This window comes from Copidosoma floridanum, unplaced genomic scaffold (assembly GCF_036245765.1).
Source record: "Copidosoma floridanum isolate Cflo_tuat_1 unplaced genomic scaffold, Cflo_Japanese_pri ptg000020l, whole genome shotgun sequence".
In the NCBI taxonomy this organism is placed as follows: domain Eukaryota; kingdom Metazoa; phylum Arthropoda; class Insecta; order Hymenoptera; family Encyrtidae; genus Copidosoma; species Copidosoma floridanum.
This window is the reverse complement of record NW_028321897.1, coordinates 10,231,041-10,238,898: the sequence shown is the minus strand read 5'-3', so window position 1 is coordinate 10,238,898 and position 7,858 is coordinate 10,231,041.

Below are 7,858 nucleotides of genomic sequence, written 5' to 3'. Positions count from 1 at the left end.
TTGATTATGACGTCTTCATTTCTTGTGCCAGAATCCGATATTTCTTCTAAAAAGGTATCGCCACTTAAACGCTGAAAGCTAGTGACACGATCTCTCCAAGTCTTCTGGAAAAGGTGGTCACTTGAATACCTTTCCACTTTACAAAGTCGTTGCAAGTGGTTAAATCCTCAACGCTCGGTTAAGCCTGATGATCTTGTGCTCATAAAAAACGAGTCTTCTCCACCTGGTAAATGGCCTTTAGGCATGGTTGTTGAAGTCCACGAGGATGCCAAGTCTCTCGTCAGAGTTGCTAAAATTAGAACTGTTTCATCTAGTTTTGTAAGGCCAATACACAAACTAATATTATTGCGTACCGTATCTGAGCTTGAGTCAGGACACAATAATAATTAGTCTTATTTAGATCAATTTATTTTCTTCCATTAACTATTATGATTATTAAATCTCATATCAAAAGGTCACAAACCTTGCGAAAATATATATAAAATTTTCAGTAATTTGTTTATTATGTTTTTTTTATTTTATTTTTTTAATTATTTGCTATTGTACGTGGAAAGCAATCCACTGCTTTATATACACGGTACTTAATCGTATATTATTTCATCCTTCTGTCCATCAACATTGGGACTATGTAAAACATCAGTATTACTGATTGTTACCAGCTGAATGTCATAACATCAACAACAAAAAACTTTTATTACATAGAATTTTTGTAAGTGAAATGCGATCCACCCTTTTGCCCTTCTAATTCCTGTAATTGATATACATTCGTTACACTTCTGTCTATCAACTTTGGGACTATGTGCAACATCAGTTACATTATACTGATGTCAATAGAAAACTTAGTTTATAAGATTTGAAATCTTGTGCTTTAGGATATTCTCTTATCTATAAGGGCCAATCATAAGCGTGCACGCGTCTATTAATATACCAATGGACTCTGTTTATACTAACCTTTTCCAGCAGCTTTCTGCTGCTGCGGTTATCGTTGGTTAGCCTCAAACGCCCTTTACGGTAAGTTGCCTTGCGCTCGTGTTTATAATTTTTACGTGTATCGTTTTATGTAAGATTACTGTAACGATAACGATTCACAATTTCGATTGACACGTAATTTCTCCGTATGACTCAAAAATTAGTTCTTCCTTTTTTCATCTTGTAAAGAAGCAAGTATTATGACTTGTTAAAGTAAAATTGAATAGAGAAATTGTTTTTTTTTATAGTAAACGGCTAAAGTGTTTAAATGTGTGTTGTGCATTGTTTATTGTGTCCTTTTTATTTACATCCTTTTTCACGCTCCCCCAAATTTGGCATGCGATATAAAACATATACAGTCCACTATCTTACTGAGTTCAATTCCGAACAACATACGTTGACAAAACTACAAATTTTCAAACAGTTTTATTCCTAAAAAATAATCACAAAATAAACATGCATTAAATTTAGAATAAGGGCATTAGGACATTGATGTACATGAAATATTTGATTTTTTATGCTCATTTAATTAAAACTTGCCGTCGAGTAAATGTCTTGCCCTAGGAATGCCACGTCTTGTCCTCCTTTGTTTAATGGCTGTGGGTACTTAATACACATACGACGTTGATTTATCAAATATGTTTGTATTTGTCACGGTCATCGTGGTGCTTGAGATCTTCGGCACTCTGCGTACCTGCTGCACTTCGAGATAGGAGTCTGCTGTCCACTGGGATCACCATCTTAGTTGGATCCTGATTGTCAACTGTACCGTTTGTACGAAGTGTGGTATGGGCCTTGAGGATTAAAGAGTACTGACGGGTGCTAATGACTTAGTAGTGATATTGTTAAGGTGCTGGTCTTGCATGCTCCCATGAGCGATGGTCTAAAGAGACACGTCAAGTGGTGGAGCTCACCAGGGGTCCCTGACCTTTCTCCTAGAAGTTGTGTTGCTTAGTACTGAAAGCTGATACAAAGCTGTCCGGCTGTGAATAAGCACGGTTTCAACACTATACGTGGGTATTGCAGTGGGAGGAGTGTGAATTATATTGCTTAATAATGCAACGTAGTAAGCCGCTTTCTTTATATTGTTAGATGTGCTGCAGTGCTTACTAGCGTATAAATTTAAGAGAAAAAACATTTTTTTTCGTATGTTTTCATCGTTTTTAGTTATTTATTTATGTAGCTCTAACTTAGTTAGTGACAACATATTGTTTATTATTAGGATTTAAAACTTGTCTTGTGTTTATACATTACATTTTCTTATTAGTGTGTACTTTTCTTAAGATTTTTGATATCTTACGTGGTAATTTTTATGAAAGTACTAAAAGTATTGTGCTTTTTATTTATTTATATTTGAATATTTGTGTAGTCTATAACGAATATGGCATAAAAGCAATTTTTTAGGAGTAGTTTAATAGTATCTCTATTTGCTAAGCGTGTAAGTTAAAGTCTCTCGTGTACGTCTCAAATTATAATTATTAACTTTTACGTAGTGGGTTCTGTTTGTGATTCAAGCAGACATGCCAAGTTAGTGTTAAAAGTGTAACCACCTTTCCGCTACTGTTTATTGCGCAGGTTGCAATTTATTGTTCTCTCGTTCTCATAATTGGGATACGATGCAAAGATTGGCTTTTGATACATTTAGATTGTAAATGTCTGACGACTGTTTTTTTAAATTTTCAGCATTCCCACCCATCACAACCTTTTATGGCTAGATTTCTAGCCACGAAGCTTTTGGACAGGGCTTTATCACTTCTGCTTAGTCAGCAGTCTTAATTTCACCAGAGATTCATGCAGGGTTAGAATTATGACCAACCACTTGAGGATCAACACAATGGTTAAAATAAGAGAGAACAGGATGATTTTGAAATGCAAAAGGGATTGCAAGGTTTTGATGATAATCAGCGCTTTGGGTCCCTCTTTCGCCTGCTGCGACAAAATAATTTGTAGCCTAATGAGATTGCTAACCAGTTTTTCTTACAGATGCAACGCATACAGTTACTTGAGGAAGAAAATGCACTTCTGCGAGATGAGTTCCAAGAATGAAAGGGTCTTAGTTTAAATAATCCTTAACTGAAACTTAGAGTGACTGAAATCAAGTTGGATACAGTTGAAACATTCCAAAGACTCTTCGTGAAGATCATGACGTTACTAACTCTGGTTAAGTGAGTGATAATATTCCTAAAATTTATAAGATTGTACCTAAAGAAAGTTCAGCTTTAAGGAAAAATGGTCCTGGCGCTTCACGGGATCAACCTTGCTTCCCACGTTTATTGTTTGATATAAGTCTTTACTTGTTTGTGATAACTTTTTAAATGTTGCATGTTAATATAGAGGATTAAAGTGCATTGGAATTGATTTAAACACAGATATAATTACAGTTATTAAGTTTTACAAGAATTTGTCAGACAGTATGTTGAAATTCTTTTTCCAAACAGAAAAAAATCAAACAAAATTTGACGCAAATATATTTGGACCCAAAAAGATACTATTTATATCTAATTGGAAAATTGGTCAAATAGAATTGCTTTAGTTTGCGAGTTATACTTAAAGGGGCTTCAGTGACCACATCGTCCAGCGTGTGATACTCTATGTTCTAATAAAGGTAGCCTTCATAAGGTACTTCTTAATAGCAGTTCTATGGGTGAGCATTATTAGGACATAATAGACTTTTAAACCAGATATAGGGTTGATATACTGATTATTTCAAAGACATGGCTAAACCCTGACCGGAGTTCATAATCAGAGTTCGCTTTATAATTTTTCTGAACACAGCCTCGTACATGCATCGTGGTGGGCTGGCTTGCTTTCTAAAAAATAACCTATTATTTGAAATACTATAAGCCTCTGATAAAGCGCATGTTAATAAAACTGAATACGTAATATTAACAATTTCCAGTTCCTCAGGCCAAAACTTACTTCTTGCATCAGTCTACGGGCGTCAAAAAAGAAGAATCCGCATGCGATTTTGTAATATTTTTTACCACTTGTCTACTCGTATGCCGATTTTATAATTTAAGGGGATCTAAATAGTAATAAACTTTCCATTGATAATTTACATACTCAACATTAAGAACGCTTTATAGAAGAACACTCGCTTTATTTGGTATCGTTTGAGGCAACTTGTCATACTGAAAGCTCACGTGCATGGTTTATCGTTATTATTACCGATTTAGCTGATAAGATAAGATTAGCATGCTAATCTTTGGCCCCTTTTATTTGTGGATATAACTACCTTTAGGTTCATTATGTTTATAATATAGTGGCTCCACTGAATAGGGTGTTGCATTCACGAGATTTCAAAAGGTTTACGAGTCTTTCTTGGCTGCTTTGAGAGAGAAAATGGTTAGTGCGTCATTGCTGCTATATGGTATTGATTTATATGTCTGCGTTTTGACTTTCCGAGAATGGGTCATTGGGTTCTTTGACTTGCATGCACTATTTCGAGTCGAAAGTATCCATAGGACACCTGTGCCGTAGATAACGCATGAGATGAGAGCTAAATGCAAGACGTAAGTTAGTATATACCGGAGGACTATGAGGTCATGGGACATCGGACAAATTTTTTTTTAGTATGGATGAGGGCTTGATGATGCTTTTAGAGTACATAAATATACAACGGGTATTCGTTACTGTTGGCCATGTGACCCTGCTGTGTTCGTTGGTGAGATTTAACTTCTCGGCTGATGCCATCAGATAGATTCACTCACACTTAAGGGATCGACAACAGGTAGTTTTGCAGCTGGATGGTGCTCTTATTGATTTTCATTGTGTAAAATCTGGTGTTTCTTGGAGATCCTCTCCTGGTCCAATATTGTTTTTGATGAATTTAGTGGTATCTGTCTTGCAATTTTTCAGTGCAATGCTATTTGCAGACGATCCGCAAAGTTATATTTATATTAAGCCAGCAGATTTGGATCTTAGTATGCTTCAGATAGATCTAGATATCTGGTCTGTAGTTAAGTGGTCTAGTAAAGTGGGCCTACAGTTGAACAATAAAAAAATTTGCTTGATGCCTTTAGCATTGGCTCAGCAGCACTGACGCTTGGACGGGGAACTGCTGCCAGATATTTTGATAAGTGATTGTGTTATTCCTGTGTCCCAGACGGTAAGGAGCCTGGAGAAATTTTTTTTAAGAATTTATCATATATCTGCATTAGTATTGACACATTTTAATTATCATTGCCTGGTTTATGCTGATTTAGTGAGATATCTTGATATTAACCTAAAATGAATCATCAACATAGCTGTTGGATATACTTTTTATCGGAGAAGGTAAACAGAGCTTAAACCTTTGTACAGAATAATAGTCTGACTAATACTTTCTTTGTGTAGAAGCCACTTTAGTTCAGTAACTTTATTTCACGTATTAACTACTGAAAAAACTGCTTACCTAAAATCGACTAATTATCTACGTAGATCAGAACTGAATGATGCATTGAGACTTTATAAACCAGAATTTTCAACCAAAGTATATAAGTTCCTATTAACTCTGTCAAGAATTGCACTTCAAGCAAAACTTCTACATCATATGAAAATGTCTTAATTTTTTGCAGTATTCAAGAACTCATGATTTTTACTCTTTTTTTTAAAGAAATAGGTTAAACTCTCAAAAGCTTTAGATGATGTAAAATTGCTTTTATTAGTTTTAAATAAGCTCTGTAGTAAAAGTTTTCACAGTTAAAAGCAATGTAATGTAGTTTCAAGAACTGTGGATACATAAGTATTGTTAGGAGATATCCTTAATAGTGCTAGAGTGTCATATTATACTGTATCAAATTATTATAATAATCTGTAGCTATTTTAAAGTATATGTGAACCTCTGTGAAAAATTGAATGATAATATATTTTGTATTATTGCAATACTGTAAAATGTTAACTATAAACGTAAGAATTTGTCAATATAATAGTAGCATTCTGGTCTTAAGCTCTTTGCTAAGTAAGTCCCTGTGATTAATTAATCAATCTCTTCCTCTTTCTTTAAAAGAAGGTTTTGGTCGCTATTCGCTCGTTTGGGATATAGCGGTTTTTATAAAGAAAATAAGAGATAGAGAAAATTATTTCTACCTACTGAAATTGAGAAAAACACAATCACAAACCATTGTTTAAGGCCTGGAGACACTATTTATTTATGTGCAATTTTTTCTACGTTACTTACACTTCTCTGGTGTTGCGTGGCTTGTACTACGACAAATATATAACAGCAAATCTGCCATCTCTGCTGACTCTTGGTCACTTCACTTGATAATGGCTTAGAGTTTTAATAGCGTGGCCAGTACTTTCAGTGAATCTTTAACTTATCCTCATTTACGACCCCTTCTCTGGCACCACACCATGTTTTCCTAACTCTCTCACCCTCTTTCTCTCGTTCTCTGTCTTTTTCTCTTACTCTGTCCACTCTATCACACCCACGTGGGCTTTAGGCTCTACCATCTAGTGCTACGTTCTTGCACTTGACGCCACTTTTGCGGCCCTTTTCTTACACTTGCATGTACGCCATATTTTGAAACCTCACATTATATACCCACCTTCATATCTCATTCTATGGTCTCAGGCACGCTGGGCCCATGCAGTGAAGTGATAAGATATATCAGTTGGTACATTCTTTACTTATTGCTTGCAGTAGCTTTCGCTTGTCGTTCTCTCTTTCTCTCTCTTTATTTCTCTTGGTAAGTTTTACAGTGGTTAGCGAAGGCAATAATGGTACAAGGCAGTTTGAGGGGGGGGGGACGTCTCATGCACAACCACTGCTACTGCTGTATCTTTTTTTGGTGGCCTACTTCTCTAGTTCCATACGTTTTTTTTTCTTGGTTTTTAGCTTTTCCGACTATCCAACCTAGCAAATGCCGCTGTTGCTGCTGCTGCGCATGTTAGTGGGGTCAGGCACACATTACACATGCATACACATACATGCATACTTTTTTCTCTACTTTAGTATTGCTTTCTCTTTTGCTGTTTACTCTTTTTCATACTTTTCCTATTTACCTACGGGTGCTGACTAGCGTACCTCTGTCGATTAGCATAAGCTTGACGTCAATATTCTGATCCTTGGTGCTTTTTTTTTCTCCCATCGAGTTGAGGTACTCAAAACACACATACATATATATCAGTATACGTGAGAAATCTGGCATAATATTTGGAAGGAAAAAGACACTGTCAGTGTGAAGTCAGTGTGTATCTTGAAGACCAGCACTGAGGAAGAAGTTGCACGTGCTCTACTCTTTGGCAAAGTTGGTCGTATCAGTAGACTATAAAATGGAAAACGCACTAGAGTGGCACACTAGCTGTCTTATTCTCCGGTACTTACGCTGAGCTGTGAATATGTGATATTGACGTGTTGTGCAGAGGTATGCTAGCTGCGCTCGTACTGGGATTCGAACAACGGTTGGTCGGGAGTAAGGCAAAGCATAGGATGGCCTCATCTCAAGGGTTGTAAGAATTGCCATCTTATTTAAATTAACATGAGCTATTGATGCTGTTGACGTTGTCTAGAGTACCAATTGCTCCTTATATATAGGTTGAGCTAAGGCTATATGTCTATAAATGCAGATATTAAAAATGGAAAATCATAAAATAAGCTTTATTTTAATCACAACCATGCATTTGTGTAATCGACGCCTCCGACAAAAAAAAGTATAGGATGGTCAGACACTTTTTTCATTAGCTTTGTAACAAGACGTCAAGTACGTTTCTTCCCTGGAGGCACTGTGTACTCTTAAGTATATAATTATTTACATATATACATGACATGCTTAGATTATTTGATGTACATGATTTCATATTTGAAATTAAAATAAAGTAATGGTGAATGTTAAACTTATTTTTAAGTACATTTTGCAACTAGTGAAAAATAGTGTGCAAAGATGATTTTAACCCAAATAATATAAAA